Source organism: Macaca nemestrina, chromosome 1 (genome assembly GCF_043159975.1).
Source record: "Macaca nemestrina isolate mMacNem1 chromosome 1, mMacNem.hap1, whole genome shotgun sequence".
Taxonomy (NCBI): Eukaryota; Metazoa; Chordata; class Mammalia; order Primates; family Cercopithecidae; genus Macaca; species Macaca nemestrina.
The window spans coordinates 212,552,297-212,575,413 of record NC_092125.1 but is presented as its reverse complement, the minus strand read 5'-3'; the positions used below and the strand labels follow the sequence as shown (position 1 = coordinate 212,575,413).

Sequence of the window (23,117 nt, the reverse complement as noted above, 5' to 3'; positions counted from 1 at the left end):
GCTTGAGCCCAGGAAGTCAAGGATGCAGTGAGCTGACATGCCACTGCATTCCAGCCTGGGCAATAGAGTGGGACCCTGTGGAAAAAAAAAACAACAAAAAAACAGTCAGGGGTGCTGGCACCACGATAGGTGCAAGGGTTGCCTCCAATTCCCTCTGGCTCTGTTTCCCAGCCTCTGTCCAAGCAACAGGCAGATTTTCCAGGCCTGGGGACTTGTCCCTGGCTCACTAATGATTATACCATCTTAAGTCTCCTGGAATCCTTAAACCATTTTGCATTTGTAAGCAAGTATTGAGCCCCTCCCATGTTTTAGGCCCAGTGCTGGGTGCTTTCACCTGCAGTTTCTTACAGAGTACGGCATTTCCTAAACTTAATTTGCTACCTCCATGATTTTTGCCATCATCACCCAACCCATGAAATACATAAACAGTATTTACTCAGTATTTTGACTCACTTTTAAAAAAGATAAACTTATCTGAAAAGGGAAACTATGTCACTCCTGTAAATAAGCAGTATCAACCAAAAATACAAAAAGAAACAAAAACAAATACAAAGACATTCTCAGTTTCTGGCACCAGAGCCCAGTTCTGGCTCCTACTTTACTGAGAAGTCACGTGATCTCTCCGGGCCTCAGTTTTCTCCTCTGGAAAATGGAGCTGTTGGAAGTTAATGCATGCACAATGCCTGGCCCTGAGCCTGGCGTGGAGTGGGTGGAAGAGAGGTTGCCCAACCTGGCTAAAATTGGTTCTCTGGGCACTGACACTTTCTCTCTGCTCCAGCCTCAGTTTTCTCCTTATGATCTTCAGGGCAAAGGTGGCTTCAGGAAGACTGGGACTTAGATGCCGAGGAAGGCAGGGCTCCCGGGGAATCACAGTCTGCGCCTTCAAATATCTGACTGGCTTCAAATTTCTGACTGGCACAGATTGTTCCAGACAGTCCCAAGGGCCACTGAGAAGACCCTCCGGTTAGGAGTCAGTGAGCTCTCTGTCACTGGAGGCATTCAAACAGAGCCTGCGGACTTCTCACTACGAAGCTGTCCAGAGAATTCAGTGCTCAGAGGAAAGGAGTGGTTATTCCATCAGAGGTGGAGGTAGTTCCCCAGGAGTGGGAGCAGGGCCTGTAGCACCCAGCATCTGCCCCCGGCTCCCATCTATCCGGGATTTTAGCGTTTCCTCTGTAGTTTTCAAGCACTGTCTCATATGACTCTTGCACCAGCGAGAGGCCAGGGGAGATGGTGCCTGCCTCTTAAAGAGGGGCAGGCTGGTCCACATAGGTCAGGTGACTTGACCAAGGTCACCAGAGCAGAGTTTTGAACTTGAGCTGTCTGACTCCACTGCCTGGGAAGTGCCTGTCCCTCCTCTGGCATCCAGGGAGCATGTCCTGGGGCTCTGACTGGCACATAGCCGTATACCTGCCCGGGCCCTTTACGTCTCTACAGAGAGAAAGAGGGAAGGCCCCATGTCTAGGGGGTGGTTTCCCTCCAGATGCCACCCCTCCGAGGTCCCCTTCTGCTTCTTCTTGCGGTAGCCAGGGAGGCAGCCCACGGGCAGGGAAGCGGGGGTGGAGGTGGAGAGTCAGAGGTGCACGTGGACAGAGACAGAGAGACAGGGACACGTGGGCAGAGACGGATAAAGACAGAGACCCAGAGAAAGCCAGATATATTGACAGAGACAGACGCCAGAGAGGAAGGCAGACAAAGACAGACGGGTAGAGACAAAGACTCCCACCAAGAGACGCAGAAGAAAGATGCCGACGGTAAAGACAAAACAGGAGTCGCACGCAGGGAGCGGGTCAGGGCCCAGGCTCGCTGAGAGGAAGGGCCGCGTTGGGGCAGCCCGGAGGCAGAGCCCGAGAGCGCGGGGCGAGCGAGGGACGCCAGGGCCGCGCCACCCCAGCCAGTTCCTAGCTCCGCTCCCGGCAGGGGGCGCCCTGGCCTCGTGGCACGACCCGCCAGCCGGGCGCGGGGCTCGGGCCGGGGGCGGGGCCGGGCTGGGGAGGGGTTGGGGGAGGGGGCGGGCTGCCCGGGCCTCGCTCGGGCCCCGCGGCCGCCTTTATAAGGCGGCGGGGGAGGTGGCCCGGGCCGCGTTGCGCTCCCGCCACTCCGCGCCCGCGATCCCGGCTCTGCGCTCCCACGCGCTTGTGCCTGGACGGACCCTCGTCAGTGCTCTGCGCAGGTAAGGACTCGATGCTGCCCCGCGCCCCGGCTCCCCAGGGCCCCCGCGGATGTGGTGTATGCTCGGCCCCTTCTGCATCCTCAGCTGGCCCCGTGTTGAACTTTAATGGGAGGGCCGGGGTCTCCAGCGCCACGCCGCCCACAGCAGCCCATTCGGGACGCCCGGCAATTGGTCCTGTCCCTGTCCTCCCGCGCATCCCAAGCTCCCGGCGCGCGCTCTGGGCGGGACAGGAGATTGGACGTGGCGCCCGCAGAGCCGGCGAACTCAGGGGACTGCGCTCGGGACCGCCCTGCAGTCCCAGGGTCTCCTACCTCCCAAGCCGCTGTCTGGGACCCTGCCCTCTGTCTGGGCACCTGCCCTTGGTGCCCCATGACTGAGCCCCTCCTGGTGCCTCCTTAGCTGTAGCTCTAGAGACTTGGACTGCCAACCCCCAGGCCTCGTGCCTGGCGCCCTCCCAGGCGTCCCACCTGACCCGGTGGGGTCTAAAGCAGTTTGGTTTGGGAGGAGGAGAGGGAGGGAGGCGCTTGGAATGGGGGGCATGGGGGGAGGAGACAGGACACCATGGGGGGGAGGAGACAGAGGACACCCGCGTGGGCGTCTGAGAGTGGGCACCCACTGTGGGCACCGCAGCTGTGGGGCAAAGCTCTGGAGCCCGCGAAACTGAAGGAGCCTGCCGCCCTCTTTGGGCTGTGCGAGGTGGGCCGCCCAGGGCTGTTTCCCTGCCCAGTCTTGGTAAGAAAGGGTTAAACGCAGGTCACAGCAGAAAGGCAGGAGGCCGAGGTAAGCCTCCCCCACTCCCCATTGTGCCTTATGATTCTTTTTCGACACACAATGGGGTTGAAGGCGGGGCCTTTATAAAGGCCTCTGGGTGGAGGGTGAAAATCATTGAGATCAAAAGAGGGGGCGATTCTCAGGCCAGGAAGGGCTCTGGGCCCTGGGAACAATCAGAGACCGCTCAGGTGGGCCCAGCTGCCCAGGGAGGCAGGGGTTGGGTTCCAGTCTCAGTGTAGATAACTGCAACTATTTTTTGAAGGCCTACCGTGCGTAGAGGGACCTGCTCTGACATCTCACGTACATAATTTCATTTTACAAATGGGGAAACTGAGGCTTAGACAATTTAGGTAAGTGGTGGGACCATTGTTTGAATCCAGACTCCAAACTCTGCAACCCTAGCCTCCTACTCCCACTGTGCTGCCTAAGAGATACGGGGCTGAGCCTTGGTTTTGTCTTGGGGCTCCTCCTGGGCTTAGCCCACTCTTCCTCCACTCTCCAGTCTTTCCCTTTCCAACTCTTTAGTCCTCCCCACCTGTGGGTGTCCCCACCCTGTCCTGCCCCAGCCATCCCACTGCCTGGCCCCATGCATCTTGTTCCTCTGTCACCTTTTTCTTTCTTGAACTGAACGCCTGTGAATTCCCTCAGAAGAGGCCCCTGGACACAGCTTCTCACCATCCCAACTGGTGAAGACTAGGTTGAGTGATGATCCGGGTCTGTGTCCCTGAGCCCATTTGTAAAAAGGGGTGTGTTCCTCTCTGGGGACTATTGTGAGGAATAAAACTGAACTGAGACCAGAACAAGATGCTATCTTCATTCAGCAAATACCTAAGCATCTGCCATGTGCTAAGCTCTGTTCTAGGTGCCGGGAATGCCGCAGTAAATCAGACAAAAGCTCTCTTCTGGATTGGATGTTTGCATAACAAAATTCTTTCAGGTTTTGAAACTGTCAAAATTTACGGCGTAGACTTGAAATCAAGCTATTCGCAAGGAAGGAGATTAAGATGCAATCACCTGTCATCGCCCTCATTTTAGCAAAGGCAACCTCGCTGTGGGACCTGGGTTCAGTTCTGTTCCCTCTCTGTGCCTCGGCCTCCTCCCATAAGCTGTGGAGATCATTAATGCCTACCAGCGGTGAGGTCTAGATATGATGAATGCTTGCGAAGGGTTTAAGCTGGTACCTGTGCTTAAGAAAATCCTGGCTATCCCCAGCTCTCTTCTCAGCAGAAAATGAAATGCGGAGACCGGATGTTGGGTTATATCCCTGCCTCTGAACCTGTCACCCACTTCTGCCCAGGCTCTTCCCATCCTGTCAGGCTGCACATGTGGGATGGCATGGTGCCCTCCTTGCTCACACTCAGATGCCACCTTCTGTCACCATCCTAAACACAGCCTGGGCTGGGAGCGCAGAGCTCCATGATGAGATCAGCCCTGGAGCCATCATCTCTGCAGTGCTTCCTGCCCTCTGCCTGTTCTTGTTCCTCACCATGTCCCAGCTCAGGACCAAACTCAGCCCTGTTCTGTCCCATGACTTACATACCCAACATTCCCTGCAAGCTGGATATGATCTTGGAAAGGGGAAGTGAGTTGCCCAGAGGCACACAGATGCTACCTGGGGAGCTGGTCCTGTGTATCTAGAATTCCAAATCTAGCGATCTCCATGCTGTACCCATCTCTGGGAATGAGGCCTTTTAATCCAGGGAGTAGGATCCGGTAGCAGAGCCCGAGTTCTCACCTTGAAATCAGTGTGACTTGGCTTTTTAATACAAAACCCAGAGCTCCGAGAGAACATTGCTGGGAGAGTGAGCAAGCTGGGCTGAGAACCAGCACTCAGAAATCTCCATGTGGCCACAGGAATGCTGACTTGGCTTCCCAGCACCATGTCGTCGTCATTGGCAGGCTGGAGCTGGGCTTTGTGGTATGTTAGGTTTATTTTTTTTTCTTCTGGAGATGTCCTCGCTTTCAGAGGGCAGTTAGGGGCAGTAGACTGGAGGTTCATTCCCAGCACTGCTATGCGACCCTGGACAAGTCACCTTCTCTTTCAGAGCCTCAGTTTTCTCATCTGCAGTATGGGTTAACATTATAATATACTTTACAGGGTCGCAAGATCATAAATAGTTTTCCAACTTTGGGCTGAACCAGCATTGATGTTATTAAGACATTCATATTTCCTGTGGAGCAATTTCAAAAGCAGTTACCTTTATCCCTACCAGGTGATCCTGAGGGCCTGAGGGAAGTCCACGTTTAGGTTACAAAAGCCTACACAGCAGGGAAAACACTGGTTTGGGGGCTGGCGTCTTGGATTCCAGTCACCAGCTGTGTGACCTGAGGCAAATCACTTTACCTCTCTGAGCTCATAGGAGGCCCCCAACATCAAGATGGGATGCTCAGTGTCTGAAGAACATAGTCTCCATATTTTTCTGCTTCCTTGTACCAGCCCCCAGTCCCCTGCCAACACTTCGTTAATTGCTCCCAGAAAAACTCTGTGCTTAAAGTTTTCCATGCTTAAATTCTCAGCCTCACTGTGGCATGAAATCAATTGTTTGCATTGAATTTGACTTCTCAAATTTAGGGGTAAAATTTGAGATGAGAGTAGGGGGTTAGGGAGGAGATGAGGACGAAGTTAAACCAGATGTGCTTTTGTTTAATTGTAGGATGGTGGTTAAGCTGCTCAAGTATTACCATCGTTCTTTCTGAATTCCAGTAACCAGGAGTCAGGTTTCACAAAAAATTGTAGTGTTCTTTCCTGGCTGGTGTGGACTCGCCCTCTCTATTATTATTATTATTACTATTTTATATTCATCCGAGGCCACAGAGTACTGGCCAGAGAAGAGACCTCATAGATGCCCAGAATTTCAGCTGGTAGGCCTTTAGAAGGTGACTGGGTCAACTGAGCTCTTTGCACACCAGGGAGACTGAGGCCCAGGGAGGAGAAGAGGCTTGCCCAGGGTCACACAGTTGCTTAGGGCAGAGTGGAGTGGGAGTTCAGTCTCCTGACTCTAAACTACATGATCTTTCCAAAGGCAACCACTTCTCCTGTATTTGGTGTATTTCATTTCTACAGTATATTCTTAGCATAGAATGCTTTTTGAAAAACATTGTTTAAGGGAGGATGCAGATCATGTGGGTTGGTGGAAAAAGATGTTAAGCTCAGGAGAGCCGAGTTGAAGTCCTTGAACTACCTCTGTGATCTTGGGCAAGTCACTTCCCCCTCTCTGAGTCTCAGATTCTTCATCTGTAAACCAAGATATCTGAGGAGTAGGAGTGGAGAGATGAGACTTCGCTAAGACTTGGAATGGGTCTAATGTGTTCAACTGGTCCCCACATATTTATAGTCTACTGTGTGCTGGGTTATGGGAGGTCCGTCACAAACTGCCTTCCCAAGGCTGCAGGGGGTGGGGGATTGTTGACTTCTGCAGTGATTAAACAACTTTAATTTAGTTGCTGGTGTTGTTAAACCAGGCAATTTCTTTTTATATAAAAATAAGGGTTTCTGGCTTCTCTTGAAAGATCAGAAGATGTGGCCATATGGGGCTTTGTCCCTGCCTGGCCACAGTGGCTGGAACTGATTAGCCAGCTGCTCTATCCACTTTACCACAGTCTCCACCATGCCCCACTGCCTCACACCAGCCCACCTGCCTCCCTGACATTACCTGCCTACCTTCTGAGCTTGTGGTTTCTGGGCTAGATGCGGTGAGGCCATGTAAGAGGGGCTCAAATTGCACTTGAATGATTGAGTGGGGCTTGGTCCAGCCCTCAGGGGGCTCAGGGTGAGACTATGGGACACGTGGACACCAGGACACCAGCCCCTCTTCCGTAGCCTGGCAACATCTACAAAACATGTCAGCTAGGTGAAGGAGCTTTCTTCCTGCTTCAGTGGTCCTCAGGAAGAGTCTGAGGGCTCTGGAGGTTTTGGAGCGATAGAGCATCTGCCTGTCAAGGCTCAGCGAGCTGAGCCCAGAGTCTAGCTGGGGACAGGCATCCCTGGGTACTTCCTTCTAAAGATTGCACAGCCCCTGCAGGGGAGAGACTCCCTTGACATCTTCCACCTTACCCCTTGCTCCCCAAGAGCCCTGTGCATTGGTGTGTCACCTCACCCTGTGCTCCCTGGTAGCCCTGGGCATCGGTGCATACCCACTTCTCAGACAGGAAACACGATCTTGCACTCTGAACCCACAGCTCTCTGTTCTACCCACTTTGCCGGGAGCCAGGGCCTGGTGATGACAGGCAGGTACCATGGTGGCTGCAGCAAGTATCTCAGAATTGCCATATCTGAACCAGAGGGTAGCACAGGAGGCTGTGAAGCCTGATGGTTACATGTGGGGGCTCTGGAGGCAGCTGCTGTATGTGAGATTCTAGGTCTCCACGAATCAGCTGCTCCAGGGGTTATGAGATGGACAAGGGAGCCTGATTGATTGTTGATTGCTGATAGTAACCTCACGTCCTCTGGTCCTTACACCTGCAGACGAGTTCAGAAACATGCCCTGTGTGGGAAGTGGCATTTTGTGAGCACCGTTGGGTACCAGGCACTTTCACACATTACCTTTGATGCTCACCTACCCCCTACCCTCCGGCATTTTGCAGTGAAGGAGACCGAGGCTCAGAAGGCAGACATCTTACGATTACTCCTCCCCTATGTCTCTATGCCTCTCTGCTTTGATCCAGGGAAGGGAGGAGAGGACAGGCCGGAAGGTCATTTCTGGGAATAAGGCCTTGGAGACCCTGCAGTGAGGCCCTGACCCTCCAGACTTTCTGGGCCACCCCTTCCTCCTCCGCTCCAGCTTGTTTCAGAGATGCTTCTTCATCCTTCCAGAGCTCAGTTTGTCATTCAGGTGCATGAACTTTACCTGGCCAGGTCTGCAAGCTGCTGGGTGGAGCTCAGCAAATATTTTATGTTCTTTAAAAAAATTTTTAGGTGGCCAAAGCAAATTGCTTTTACTGGAAAAACCAGAAGGGCAAACTTTATTTTATTTTTGCAGAGATGGGGCCCTGCTGTGTTGTTCAACCTGGGTTCAAGAAGTCTACCCACCTTGCCCTCCCAAAGTGCTGAGATTATAGGCAGGAGCCATTGTGCCTGGCCCATAAGTGCACCCTTTACAAAGATCTACCAGGTGACTCTTTTTTTAGACCGAGTCTCGCTCTATTCCCCAGGCTGGAGTGTAGTGGCGCGATCTCGGCTCACTACAGCCTCTGCCTCCTGGGTTCCAGAGATTCTCCTACCTCAGCCTCCTACGTAGCTGGGATTACAGGCACATGCAACCACACCCAGCTAATTTTTGTATTTTTAGTAGAGACGTGGTTTCACCATGTTGGCCAGGCTGGTCTCGAACTCCTGACCTCAGGTGATCCACCCACTTTGGCCTCCCAAAGTGCTGGGATTACAAGCATGGGCCACCACGCCCAACCCCAGTGACCTTTTGTTGGGTCAACCTCTTGTCTTCTCTAGTGCACCTTTACTAGGTCAGTAAAGCCACAGGGTGAGAACCCACTTAGCTCTCAGGCTGAGGTTTTCAGGCCTCTTGCTGGCTGCCACTGAGTGTCTCGGGCTTGTATTTATTTATTTTATTTTGTTGTTGCTGTTGTTTGAGACAGGGTCTAGTGGCTCTGTCGTCCAGGCTGGAGTGCAGTGGCACGATCACAGATCACTTACAGTGCAGCCTTGACTGCCTGGACTCGTGATCCTCCCATCCCAACGTCCCAAGTAGCTGGGACCACAGGCATTCGCCACCACACCCGGCTAATTTTTTTTATTACTTGTAGAGACGAGGTCTTGCAATGTTGTCCAGGCTGGTTTCGAACTCCTGGGCTCAAGTGATCCTCCTGCCTCATCCTTCCAAAGTGCTGGGATTTCAGGTGTGAGCCACTGCATCCGGCCAGCCTGGCCTTTCGGAGGATCTCTTCCCCCTCCACCTGTCTCCACCTTGACTTACCTCTCTCTCAGCATATAGGAGTTACTAACTGACCCATCTGCCACCATTCTGGTTAGAAAGTGTCTCATCTGAGGCCCATTTCCCCTCCTCCACTCCTTCTGAGCCCTTCTATAGCTGCGCTTCTTTCTCTGCCTCATTCCGCTGGTCCCTGCTATGCCACTGCTAACTAAAAGTCCATAGACTATGAGCCTGACATGTACGTACTAGGCATGGTGCTCAGTGCCTTGCCTGTAATTACTCATTTGGTCCTACAGCAGCGCTGAGTGGCAGGTGCTATTATCCCCACATTACAGACGAGGAAACTGAAACACAAACTCTCCCAGCTGGGAAGTGAGAAATAGACATGTTTGTTCCCTACCATTATCCATCCAGCCAGCCAGGGCTGCTGCTTTCTCCACGATGTGAATGACATAACCCATCATCCTAGAAGAGTCAGTTCTGTATTTATCTTAAAACCATCCAATATGGAATTCATATTCTAGGTCCGTTAGCATATCAGGATATCAGAGATAAACAGGGTTCCTCTCAACAGCTTGTCCAAGCCCTCAATCACCTACGTGATTTTTCTGTGTGTGAAAATGCTGTTTTTTGTTTTTCCCCTTGACCTAATCCTTATACAGATGCTCCTTGATTTACCAAAGATTTTTGTCCTGGAATTGTAAGTTGAAAAATATCGTAAGTGGAAAATGGATATAACACCTAACCTGTTAAACATGGTAGCTTAGCCTAGCTTACCCTAAATGTGCTCAGAACAGTTACATTAGCCTGTAGTTAGGCAAATCATCTTACATGAGGCCTATTTCATAATAAAGTGTTGACTATCTCATGTCAATTTCTTGGCTATACTGTATTGAATGTGAAAAACAGAATGGCTGGCTGGGTACTCGAGGTGTGGTTTCCACTGAACACTATAGCTTTTGCATCATCGTAAAGCAAACAAATCTTAAGTGTAAGTTGGGGACAGTCTGTAATGAACATTTAAGGGCTTACGCTGTGTCGGAAACTGAGCTAATCACTTTGAATGACCTTATCGTATTGAGCTCGTAATTCTGCAAACAAGGAAACAGAAGCTCAGAGAAGTTGAGTAACGTTCTCAAAGTTTGGAAAGTGCAGGTGAGACTCAAATCCAGGGTTGCCCAATTAGATTGGCATCTGGATTCAAATTTGCATGTTTGGAGACAACTCTCAGGGCACCTTGTGGTACACATTTGTTTTTCAGTGAGTGTTTGCAAATGACATGGGAGTGGGAGGTCCCGGGGGAGGAGACAGAACATAGACACACCTGGTGGGGCAGCAGCGTTTGTTCTCCCAGACAGTGGATTTTAGCCTGTTCACCCCCTCATAGGAGACGACAAGCCTACAAGGAAGCATCTTGAGAAACCCAGAGGGGACTGGGTTTGAATCCCAGCCCTGCCATTTCAAACTGTGTGACCTTCGACAAGTCCCTTTCCCTCCCTTAGCTTCTGGCTACCCTGCCCACCACGCATGATTTATTTGAATGAGGCAAGGCCTTAGGATTTTCCGGTTTGTGGATGGTGAATAGCCAGCGTGTCTCCTGCCTCTCTCCTGCCCTGCACCCACATCAGACATCACTAGTCAACCACTGCTCGCTTTCCTTCCCAGGTTCCTTCTAAGTACAGTGTTCCGAGCAGCCATTAGCAACTAATATAGAGTTGGCACAAAAGATAAAAGGACATCCCAGAAACATATTATATTTGGTCATGGTGTGGGTGGGGGTAAGGAAGGGATAGGCCCAGGTGGCACCCAGTTCAGTGTCACGGTGCTCCTTGGTCTTCTTTTCCTTGTCTTTGGAGGAATGAAGCTAGACTGTACCAGGGCCTGCCCCAGGTGTGGGGTAGAAACCTTTTATGAGGCACACAGCTGTGTGCATGTTCAGTCCCAAGGGATGGGCAGGTTTCTGGGCCTGATCGCTGCCTAGGCTTAAAGTAAGAGTGACAAGAAAGAGGCCGGTTTCAGATCCTCCTGGAAAGAGTTAGGCCTGCCCCCTCCACCCTTTGTAATAATATCCATAGTAGTAATATGAGTTCTTGACACTGAAGGACCACTTGTTATGCACCAAGCCACTCTGCGAAATGCTTTGTTTACATTTACACATTTCATCCTTGTACCAGCCCATTTTTCAGGTGAGGAAAATGACTCAAAGAGTAATTTGCTTGGGTTTGCCCAGCTGGTAAGTGTCGGAGCTACGATTTGAATTCATATCTGTCGAACCCCGAATAAGGAACTCTTTTTTTTTTTTTTTTTTTTTTTTTTTTTTTGAGACGGAGTCTTGCTCTGTCGCCCAGGCTAGAGTGCAGTGGCCGGATCTCAGCTCACTGCAAGCTCCGCCTCCTGGGTTCACGCCATTCTCCTGCCTCAGCCTCCCGAGTAGCTGGGACTACAGGCACCCGCCACCTCGCCCGGCTAGTTTTTTGTATTTTTTTAGTAGAGACGGGGTTTCACCATGTTAGCTAGGATGGTCTTGATCTTGTGACCTCGTGATCCGCCCGTCTCGGCCTCCCAAAGTGCTGGGATTACAGGCTTGAGCCACCGCACTCAGCCCCGAATAAGTAACTCTTATCGCTACTATGGCTATTATTACAAAGATGGGGAGGGGTAAGCCTAACTCTTTCCAGGAGGACCTGAAACTGAGCTCTTTTTTTTTTTTATGGTATCCAGAACATCACTTTATAAACTGTTGTCAGATTACCATGTAAACATTAATACCCAAATACAGCATTTGGACAATTATTTTAAATTTTAACTGTACCATCCCCAAACTCAGCTATGAATTTGGTCTGGGGAGAGGGCTCCGTAATAGGCCACTGAAGTCCCCCATCCCACCCCATTATTCTCCCCCGAAAACTGCTGCCCGACTGCTCTGCCAGACTTGGGCTAGAACCTGGCTTCACTGTGGCAGTGGGAGCACCTGGGTCCTTACAGTGTAGCAAACCGACCCGCCCACAAACTCCATCCCAGGTGTTGGGATGCTAACACACTGAAGCTGAAAGACCCGGCTTGGTTTTGCCACAGATCAAGGTGCTTCGGACTAGAGAGCCTGTCCTCTGCCTTATTTCCTGCACAGGTCTTTTTCTTCATAATGCAACAAATGCTACACAGCTCAGATCCAATGGGACACGGGGAAAGGGGCTGTAGTGCAGCCCAGCCTTGCTGAGGGAGACCCCTGCCTCGCCAAAGCTCTTTGCTCACAAAGGCTGAAACTGGCCTCTTTCTTGTCACTCTTACTTTAAGCCTAGACTGTGATGAGGCCCAGAAACCCGCCTCTCCCTTGGGACTGAACATGGGCACAGCTGTGTGCCTCATAAAACGTTCCTACCCCACACCTGGGGCTGTCTAGCTTAGTTCCTCCTGCTTTCCTTCACCGCAGGCTCAGTGTGGGGCCTGCGGGCTCTGCATCTTTCTCTTGGCTTACCATGATCATTTCTCATTCATGAGTACAATACGCCTTTGCCTGTGGAAAGCGCTTTCCCATTGGCAGAGCCTTCCACGTTTACACATGGGCAGCACAGCAAAGGGCATCTCTATTTTTGCAAGATAGAAAATTGAGGCTCAGAGTCCGGGTGCAAGGGCTCACACCTGTAATTCCAGCACTTTGGGAGGCCAAGGCAGGCAGATCACTTAAGGTCAGGAGATCAAGAACAGCCTGGCCAACATGGTGAAACCCTGTCTCTACTAAGAATACAAAAACTAGCTGAGATCCCGCCACTGCACTCCAACCTGGGTGACAGAGCGAGGCTGCATTTCAAGAAAACAAAAGGAAGATTGAAGCTCAGGGAGGGAGGGTGGTGGGCCCAGGATCACACAGCGAATAAATGGTAAACCCTGCACCAAGGAATTAGGTATCCCACCTGTTCCCTAGGCCTTCTTGAACAAATTGCCTAGGGAAACATGAGGTCAGTGCTGGGAACGCAGGAGTGTTGGCTCAGCAGAGGCAGGGGTTGTTCCTGTCCCCCGCATCCCACCCAGATACACCCTATCCTGTTTTAATCAGCCATTGACCTTGGACAAGTCACTTTAACACTCTCAACCTCAGTTTCCAGGCACTTACTCTATTTTTCAGGGTTTTGTTTTTTTGTTTGTTTTTTGAGACAAGGTCTTGCTCTGTCACCCAGGCTGGAGTTCAGGCACAATCACAGTTCACTGCAACCTTGACTTCCTGGGCTCAAGTGATCCTCCTGCCTCAGCCTCCCAAGTAGCTGGAACTGCAGTCTTGTGCCACTGGGCCCAGCTAATTTTTTTTATTTTTTATTTTGTGAGATGAGGTCTTGCTTATGTTGATGAGGCTGGTCTTGAACTCCTGGGCTCAGGCAGTCCTCCCTCAGCTTCCCAAAACACTGGGATTAATAGGCGGTGAGCCACTGGGCCTGGCATATTTTTCAGTTTTTAAAGCCGTTTCTTTTTTTTCTTTTTTTCTTTTTTTTTTTTGAGACGGAGTCATTGTTCTGTCTCCCAGGATGGAGTGCAGGATGGCGTGATCTTGGCTCACTGCAACCTCCACCTCCTGGGTTCAGGTGATTCTCCTGCCTCAGCCTCCGGAGTAGCTGGGACTACAGGCGTGTGCCACCATGCCCGGCTAATTTTTTGTACTTTTAGTAGACACGGGGTTTCACCATGTTAGCCAGGATGTTCTCAATCTCCTGACCTTGTGATCCGCCCACCTCGGACTTTGAAGTGCTGGGATGACAGGCCTGAGCTATGGCGCCTGGCCTAAAGCCATTTTTTTTTTTTTGAGGTGGAGTCTCGCTCTGTCGCCCAGGCTAGAGTGCAGTGGCCAGATCTCAGCTCACTGCAAGCTCCACCTCCCGGGTTCACGCCATTCTCCTGCCTCAGCCTCCCGAGTAGCTGGGACTACAGGCGCCCGCCACCTCACCCGGCTAGTTTTTTGTATTTTTTTAGTAGAGACGGGGTTTCACCGTGTTAGCCAGGATGGTCTCGATCTCCTGACCTCGTGATCCACCCGTCTCGGCCTCCCAAAGTGCTGGGATTACAGGCTTGAGCCACTGCGCCTGGCCAAGCCATTTTTTATTAATGAACTCACTGAACCATCAAAGCAACCCAATAAAGTATTACCATCATTTTGCAAAGTGGGAGACTGAGACTCGGGGAGGCAAGCAACTTGCCTGAGGTCAAACTGATGGTAAAACCAGGCCTCAAACTCAGGTCAGGATCCCAGGCTGAAGGTCTTTCCCCAGCTGTGTCCCCAGCCTCTCTCATCTTTGCCTTTGTACCTGCCATCCCCTCCCCTGCAGCGACCTCTGCCTGCTTGTGTTGCCAGTTGGCATCACGGCTGTTTTTCTTGAGCTTGGTTGGATATCTTGAACCCTTTGTAATCTGATCATCCGCATTGCGTCTGGCTCTGAGTCTCAGTTCCTGGAGGGCAGGAGCCCCCATCTGAGTCACTCGTGAATTCCCATGCCTAATAAGATGCCTGCTTTCAGCAAGCATTTAATGACTTTTTTTTTTTTTTTTTTAAGATGGAATCTGCTCTGTCACTTAGGCTGTAGTACAATGGTGTGATCTAGGCTTACTGCAACCTGCGCCTTCCGGGTTCAGACGATTCTCTTGCCTTGGCCTCCTGAGCAGCTGGGATTACAGGCATGCGCCACCATGCCTGTCTAATTTTTGTATTTTTAGGAGAGACGGGGTTCCATCATGTCGGCCAGGCTGGTCTCGAACTCCTGACCTCAGGTGATCCACCCACCTTGACCCCCCAAAGTGCTGGGATTACAGGTGTGAGCCACCACGCCCAGCCCATTTAATGACTTTTGAGTTCATGAAAGGCTGCCCCACCTGGCAAGGGTTTCCACAGCTGGCCTGGCTTGGTTACCATGGGGAAGCCTGGGAGGAATCCCCCACTGGGTGTGACCCCTGAGGCACTCCAGGTGAAGCCTGGCCACCCTCCCCAGACCTTCACTGGTGTCCTTCCACCGATGACTCCAGCTCATAAATGGTTAGTGATTGGCAGCAGGACAAACCAGTGCCTCTGGGTCCAGTTTTCCTGTTGGCAGTTCAGGCCTTTAGTCATACTCAAGTAAGAGGTGCCCAGTGTCATACCTCTGGCCAACGTCTTTGTCCATTTTGTTCACAGATGTACCCCCAATCCCAAACAGCCTTAATTTCTTTGATAATAATAATAGTCATAGCTGTAAATTTTCTGAATCTGCATGTACCATGCTTCCTGGTGCATGATAGGCACATATTTGTTGAATGAATGAATACACGCAGTGAGTAACATTTTATAGGGACTAAGAGTTATATGACCTTGCGTGACCTCTGTACCTCAGTTTCCTCATGTGTTGACTCCGTGAGAGGTGCTCAGAGGAGTAACCAATACATATGTCGATATATGTTTGTTTTAAATATACCATGAACCAGGCTGTGTTCTAAGCGGCTCACACGTATTTATTGATTTATCCTTGCACCTGAGGCTCAGAGAGGTTAAGTTCATGTCTCCTAGGTCACCTAGTTGGTGTCACGTGCAAATATTTTAATATCTCCCAGGACATGTGTGTTCCAAATAACATAATATGGGAGCCACGTCCCCTACCAGCTTCCTCCCATAACACAGACCTCACGCCCCAGATCCTAGGGTCAGAACAAACCGTAACAGTAGTAGGTGAGTCTAGCAGTCATGTTGTCCCTGACTATAAAATGCTTCATCCAGTGTCAGGCACACAGTAGGTCTTATGATCACGATCTGTGGGACAGGCACCAATCATGGTCTGTGCAGAAGCTGGCAGGAGGGAGCCCCAAGTCTGCTGGAGGAAACTGGTGGGGGGGAGGTGCCTTTAGAGAAGAAATGACAACAGTCATAAATCATTGTAACAGTAACAGCTCATATTAACTGAGTGGCAGATACTGTTCAAGCATGTCAGATGCATTAATCATTTAATCCTCATGTCAGCCCTAGGAGGTAGATACTATTGTCATTGTCCCCACTCACAGATGGGGAGCCAGGCTCAGAAATGAGCTCACTTGGGCCAGGCGCAGTGGCTCTTGCCTGTAATCCCAGCACTTTGGGAAGGCCAAGGTGGGTGGATCACCTGAGGTCAGGAGTTCGAGACCGGCATGGCCAACATGATGAAACCCCGTCTTTACTAAAAATACAAAAAATTAGCCAGGTGTGGTGGCAGGGGCCTGTAATCCAAGGTACTCGGGAGGCTGAGGCAGGAGAATCGCTTGAACCCGGGAGGCGCAGATTGCAGTGAGCCGAGATCATGGCATTGCACTCCAGCCTGGGTGACGAGCAAAATTTCATCTCAAAAAAAAAAAAAAAAAAAAAAAACAGGGAATAAGCTCATTTGTCCAGTGAATGGCTAGTAAATGATAGATCCGGGGTGTGAATGCCTGCACTTAGGTTGTGGCCTCTTGCTGTCCTGCCTCCTTCTGTAAAGACTCGTGAAGCTTCCTGCTGGGTAGTTCTTGGCCACTGGCAGCAGGCCCATGCCAGGGTGCGTGCTGGTGCTGGATGATCTGTGGGGCGGAGGGGAGTCTCCCCATCTCCTCAGAGGCCTCCCCTATGTCACACCCTGAGGCTGGGCCCAGACAGGTATTCAGGAAAGGAAACTGATCTGTTGCCTCACCCCTGCCTGGGGCAGCCCGGCATGTGTCAGCCCCCTGATCCCCAGGTACTGCCCAGGACCAGCAGCAACAGGGACGACCACCCTCCAATGTGGGGAGGCCTGCAACAGCTCCGGGACAGAAAGAGGCTCAGGGAGGTTAGCAAGTTACCCAGGCTCATGGAGCTGGTGGATTGTGGAGCTGGAATTTGGACCCAGGGCTTGGCTCTGGTGAGAGAGGATATGTCTGCCTTGGGGTTGTCTGGTCCAGAGATCCAGGCCTGGCTCCTTATGAAACCTGAATTGGTTCACTATTAATAGTAAGAGCTGTCATTTCCTGAATCTAACCTGCCCAAAGGGTGGATGCTCAAATCTCTGCTTTTTTTATTTTTTATTTTTTATTTTTTATTTTTTTTTGAGACGAGGTCTTGCTCTGTCGCCCAGGCTAGAGTGCAGTGGCGTGATCTCAGCTTACTGCAACCTCCACCTCCTGGGTTCAAGCTATTCTCCTGCCTCAGCCTCCTGAGTATCTGGGATTACAGGTGCGCACCACCATGCCCGGCTAATTTTTGTATTTTTAGTAGACATGGGGTTTTACCATGTTGCTCAGGCTGGTCTCCAACTCCTTGTGATCCGCCTGCCTCAGCCTTCCAGAGTTCTGGGATTACAGGCGTGAGCCACTGCGCCCAGCCCGGATCTCTGGTTTTACAGGTAAAGAAGGGAAGCACAGGCTGGGAGTGGTGGTACATGCCTGTATCCTAGCTACTTGGGAGACTGAGGCAGGAGGATTGCTTGAGCCAAAGAGTTCAAAGGTGCAGTGAGATATGATTGCACCTGTGAACAGCCACCACACTCCAGCCTGGGCAACACAGCAAGATCCCATCTCTAAAAATAAAATAAGAAAAAAAATGAATAGAAGCACAAAGGAAGGGAAGGAATCACCCAAGGTCCTATAGCTCATACATGGGTTAATCCAGAATTGGAACCTGGGCAGCCTGGCTCCAGAGTCCGGTGTCACTTAATGAGGACTAGATAATTCTCTGCACGTTAGATGGGTACACTCTTCTCGAACCTGCTGGTTCTTTTGGAGCCAGATCTAGGGAGGGGGAGCAAGGCAGGAGTTGAGAAAATAGCAGGAACAGACTGCGTGACACTCACCGGGAGGCACTGAGGCTCCGGCTCCCTGAGCTTAGGAGTGTGGAGTTTATCTATCCCCGGTGCGATTCCTGGGGGAAGGGAAGGACAGGCGAAGGGGCACGGCAGGGCAGTCCTGGTGTCTCCAGGACCAGGGTCGGGGGAGGCCAGAGCAATTAGCCTGGTTGAGGCCTCTACTAACTCAGAAACCTCAGTGCGGGATTGGCCCAGGGCTCTGGCCTCGAGCCTGACCCTCCTGAGTTTCTATCTGAGGCTTCCAGAGTCTTCCTGGGGCAGTGAATCTCAGAGTGCTGGTTTGTGTGAGAACTTTGTTCTGAAATTTCCTCCTTCAACACCCAAATCCCTGGGCTGGCCTGCCTGCCCCACTTCCCCCCTCTTAGAGGAAACGGACGCTTTCCTCTTGGGTAGCCACATGATTTGAATAATCAAGTGTTCCCCAGCTGGCCTCTGGCTGAGCGCAGCTGAGCTGGGCAAGGCCCCCAGTTGGGGCACTGAAGCAAGCCTGCCAACCTCCTCATCCCGCCACACACTCCAGCCACCCAGGGTAAAATACAGGAAAAACGCATGGCCCGTAGACTTGGCTGGGCCAGGCCCCAGACTCTTCCTGTGACGGAGGCAGCGCTTGTCTTGGGCTTTGTCCCGTCTACCTGGAGAAAGCTGAGGAGGGGAAGAAAAAGCTGCCCCTGCTCAGGAAATTCCTGATGGAGTGGCCTCTCTTGTCGGCTCACCTGGGTGCTGCTTTCTTGGCACCTGTCAGGGTGGAGAGAGGAGGAAGCCTGTCAGGAAGGGGAAAGATGGGTGCAGGAGGCTGAGGCAGGAGAATAGCTTGAACCCAGGAGGTGGAGGTTGCAGTGAGCTGTGATGGCGCCATTGCACTCCAGCCTGGGCAACAAGAGCAAAACTCCGTCTCAAACAAACAAACAAACAAAAAGAATGTGTGCAGAAATGGTCTTGTAAGCAGACCCCCACAGAGCCCCAGGTAGTAGAGATTGAGGGAAAGCATCAGCGGCCAACTAGCTAAGTCTTGGGCAGAACGGCCACAAAGGATTTCTGGAGACAGCGGGATTCATTTATTTATTTTTTTGAGATGAAGCCTCTGTCTCCTAGGCTGGAGTGCCACAGCTCCATTCGGCTCACTGCAACCTCCGCCTCCTGGATTCAAGCTATTCTCCTGCCTCAGCCTCCCCAGTAGCTGGGATTACAAGCGTGCGCCACCACACCTGGCGAATTTTTGTATTTTTAGTAGAGATGGGGTTTCGCCATGTTGGCCATGCTGGTCTCGAGCTTCTGACCTCAGGTGATCCGCCTGCCTCAGCCTCCCAAAGTGCTGGGATTACAGGTGTGAGCTACCGCACCTAGCCTAGTTTATTAATTTTTAACCTTTTTTGCTGCATTATGTGATTTTTGATATGTGGTGTTTTTAATCATTCAGTTCTAAGTAATTTTAAATTTCGACTATGACTTTTCTTTGATCCTTGAAATTTTTAGGATTTTTTTTTCATTTCTAAGTGTATGGGTAATGATTTATACTTTGAAACACTTAGCTTCTCACTGAATTGATGGTCACAGGATGTGGTCTATGTGAAAACTTACTATTTGACCTGTGAGACTTACTTTTTGGCCTGGTAGGTGATAAATTTTTTAAATGTTTGCATGTTCCTGAAAAGAAAGTGTGTTTATGTATTTTGTTTCTACCATCCTACATTTTTATTTCAATTTGTTCTGCTTTTTCTGTTTTATCACTTTAAAAAATTATCTGTGGGTTTTCCCTACAAAGACAAGATTAGCATTTTCTTACGTGCCTTGCTCCCCTGCTTCTCTTAAGTTTCCATACCCTTCACTGACACGCTCCCCTCAGCCCCCATGATGTCATATGAAAATTGTTGCCGGGCGCGGTGGCTCACGCCTGTAATCCCAGCACTTTGGGAGGCCGAGGCGGGCGGATCACGAGGTCAGGAGATCGAGACCATCCTGGCTAACACGGTGAAACCCCGTCTCTACTAAAAATACAAAAAACTAGCCGGGCGAGGTGGCGGGCGCCTGTAGTCCCAGCTACTCGGGAGGCTGAGGCAGGAGAATGGCGTCAACCCGGGAGGCGGAGCTTGCAGTGAGCCGAGATCTGGCCACTGCACTCCAGCCCGGGCGACAGAGCGAGACTCCGTCTCAAAAAAAAAAAAAAAAAAAAAAAAAAAAAAAAAAAAAAAAAGAAAAAAAAAAAGAAAATTGTCTGGATTTTTAAAAAATTGTCTAATTCTGAGTTATAGATCTATGTTCTTCTTGTTCTTTGCCCTCCCCTCCCCTCCCCTCCCCTCCCTTCCCCTCCCTTCCCCTCCCCTCCCCTCCCCTCCCCTCTCCTCCCCTCTCCTCCCCTCTCCCCTCCCCTCCCCTCCCCTCTCCTCCCCTCCCCTCCCCTCTCCCCTCCCCTCCCCTCCCCTCTCCTCCCCTCCCCTCCCCTCCCCTCCCCTCTCCTCCCCTCTCCTCCCCTCTCCTTTTTTGAGATGGAGTTTCACTCTTTTTGCCCAGGCTGTAGTGCAATGGTGCGATCTCAGCTCACCACAACTTCCGCCTCCTGGGTTCAAGCGATTCTCCTGCCTCAGCCTCCCGAGTAGCTGGGACTACAGGTGTGCACCACCATGCCCAGCAAATTTTGTATTTTTGGTAGAGATGAGCTTTCTCCGTGTGGGTCAGGCTGGTCTTGAACTCCCGACCTCAGGTGATCTGCCCTCCTCAGCCACCCAAAGTGCTGGGATTACAGGTGTGAACCACCGCACCCAGCCCTTCTTGTTCTTTTCTTTGAACTTGAATTTGTTTTGAAAAACTAAACTTTACTAAATTATTTGCTCAGTCTTCAGATATCTTGAATACAATCTGTGGAATTTGTTTATACTAATTAAATCATCCCTTTAAAATTATTGAATTCTTTTTTTGGAAGGGGCGAGGGGCGATTCTCCTGCCTCAGCTTCCTCAATAGCTGGGATTACAGGCGCCCACCACCACGCCTGGCTAATTTTTGTATTTTTAGTAGGGACAAGGTTTTACCTTGTTGACTAGGCTGGTCTCAAACTCCTGACCTGAAGTGATCTGCCTACCTCGGCCTCCCAAAGTGCTAGGATTATAGGCATGAGCCACCACACCCGGCCAGCCTTTAACATTTGAATGGGCTGTTTAGCTGGATAGAAAATTCCCAGCTCAATCTTTTTTTCCTTCTGTACTTTGGTCAATTCAACATTTATTCCATTTGTAAGTGTTCTGTTTTTCTCCAAACCTTTAGGATGTTTTCATTGTCTTTTTTTTTTTTCTGAGACAGTCTCACTGTGTCGCCCAGGCTGGAGTGCAGTGGCGCGATCACTGCTCAATGCAACCTCAACCTCCCCCAATAAAGTGATCCTCCCACCTCAGCCCCCTAAGTAGCTGGGACTGCGGATGCACGCCACCACATCCAAGTAATTTTTGTATTTTTTGTGGAGACGGGGTTTCCTTATGTTGCCCAGGCTGGTCTCGCACTCCTGGGCTTAAGCGATCCTCCTGCCATGGCCTCCCAAGGTGCTGAGATTACAGGAATGACCTGTTCGGGCATGAGATTACATGCCTGACCTATGCAGTTTCTTTTTTTTTTTTTTTTTGAGACGGAGTCTCACTCTGTTGCCCAGGCTGGAGTGCAGTGTCACGATCTCGGCTCACTGCAAGCTCCACCTCCCGGGTTCACGCCATTCTCCTGCCTCGGCCTCCCGAGTAGCTGGGACTACAGGCGCCTGCCACAACACCCAGCTAGTTTTTTGTATTTTTAGTAGAGACGGGTTTTCACCATGTTAGCCAGGATGGTCTCGATCTCCTGACCTCGTGATCCAACTGCCTTGGCCTCCCAAAGTGCTGGGATTACAGGCGTGAGCCACCGTGCCCAGCCTATTCAGTTTCTTAATAGTATCTTTTGATAACAAGAGGTTTTCAATTTTGATGAAGTCCAATTTACCTTTTTTTCTTTAATGGAGTTAGTATTCTTTGCCTACCCCAAAGTCATGAAAATATTATGGGGTCAGGGCCGGGCGCAGTGGCTCATGCCTGTGATCCCAGCACTTTGGGAGGCCGAGGCGGGCGGATCACCTGAGGTCAGGAGTTTGAGACTAACCTGGCCAACATGGCGAAACCCCATCTATACCTAAAAGTACAAAAATTAGCTGAATGTGGTGGCGGGCACCTGTAATCCTAGCTACTCGGGAGGCTGAGGCAGAGAATTGCTTGAACCCAGGAGGTGGAGGTTGCGGTGAGCTGAGATCACACCACTGCACTCCAGCCTAGGTGACAAGAGTGAGACTCTATCGTAAAAAAAATATATATATATTATGGAGTCAGTATTCTTTGCCTACCCCAAAGTCATGAAGATATCCTTTTATATTTTCTTCTAGAAGCTTTGTGATTCTGACTTACAATTCAGTTTATGGTTAATTTAAAATTAATGCAGTAAGATTGAGGTTAATGTTCTTTTAACTTTTCTTTCAATGTTCTGTTTCTTTTCTTTTTTTTCGGAGACAGGGTCTTACTTTGTCACCCAGGCTGGAGTGCAGTGGCACGAAAATGGTTCACTTCAGTCTCAAACCCCTGGCCTTAAGCAATCCTCCCACCCCAGCCTCCCAAATAGCAGGGATCACAGGTGCACTCCACACTTGGCTAATTAAAAAAGAATTTTTTTTTGTAGAGATGAGGTCTTGCCATGTTGGCTGGGTCTTCCAAAGTGTTGGAATTCCAGTCATGAGTCACCAAGCCTGGCCAATTTTCTGTTTCTTAATCCTTACCTGCTTCCTCCTGGAAGCGTCCTCAAACTAATAACTTAGCTCTCTCCTCCATTGTTTGGCAGCTAGATCTACTTTGTAATTTATTCCACTTATGTGTTTGTTATTTCAACTGTTTTTTCACATAGAGTGTTTCCACTGGGATCTTTAAACAGTTCCTCTTTCTGTTTTGCTAACATCTTTGCTCATTTCTTTCGCATGTTTCTCACAGTTTATGGAGATTTTTTGTTTTGTTTTGTTTCTTTTTTTTGAGACAGGGTCTTCTCTCTTGCCCGGGCTGGAGTGCAGTGGCGTGATCTCTGTTCACTGCAGCCTTGACCTCCCGAGCTCAAGTGGTCCTCCCACTTCAGCCTCCTGAGTAGGTGGGACGATAGGTGTGCACCACCACGGCCAGCTATTTTTTTTTTTTTTGTATTTTTTGTAAGGAGTTTCATTGTATTGCCCAGGCTGGTCTGAAACTCTTGAGCTCAAGTAATTCACCCACCTTGGCCTCCCAGAGTGCTGGGATTACAGGTGTGAGCCACCACACCTGGTCCTATTAGTGGTTTTTCTTTAGAATTCATTGTGCTGTGGCTGGTGGTGGGTTGGGGTGGGATTCGGGGGGCATGCACTTCTTGCCCTTAAAACTAGCAGTGAGGGAAGATGTATGGCTCCTGAATCCTTCCTCTCAAATCAGTCCCAAATACTGAAAAGCAAAACATCACTAAACCTAGGCAATTAC

General features: G+C 50.5%; 1 protein-coding gene across 3 annotated transcripts in view; it reads left to right on the top strand.

Moving 5' to 3' along the window:
- The first annotated feature begins 1,662 nt into the window (after nucleotides 1–1,662).
- LOC105483075 (alkaline phosphatase, biomineralization associated) overlaps nucleotides 1,663–23,117 on the top strand; it is a 69,558-nt gene continuing 48,103 nt past the window's right edge. The window contains exons 1-2 of one of the 3 annotated variants that reach the window (XM_071099070.1): nucleotides 3,038–3,132; nucleotides 3,207–3,294. The gene's annotated coding sequence lies outside the window, so the exon portion shown is untranslated. Of the gene's footprint in view, nucleotides 1,755–2,020; nucleotides 2,174–3,037; nucleotides 3,133–3,206; nucleotides 3,295–23,117 lie in introns of those variants that run through there. The other 2 variants (XM_071099073.1, XM_011743677.2) reach the window with 2 other exon arrangements.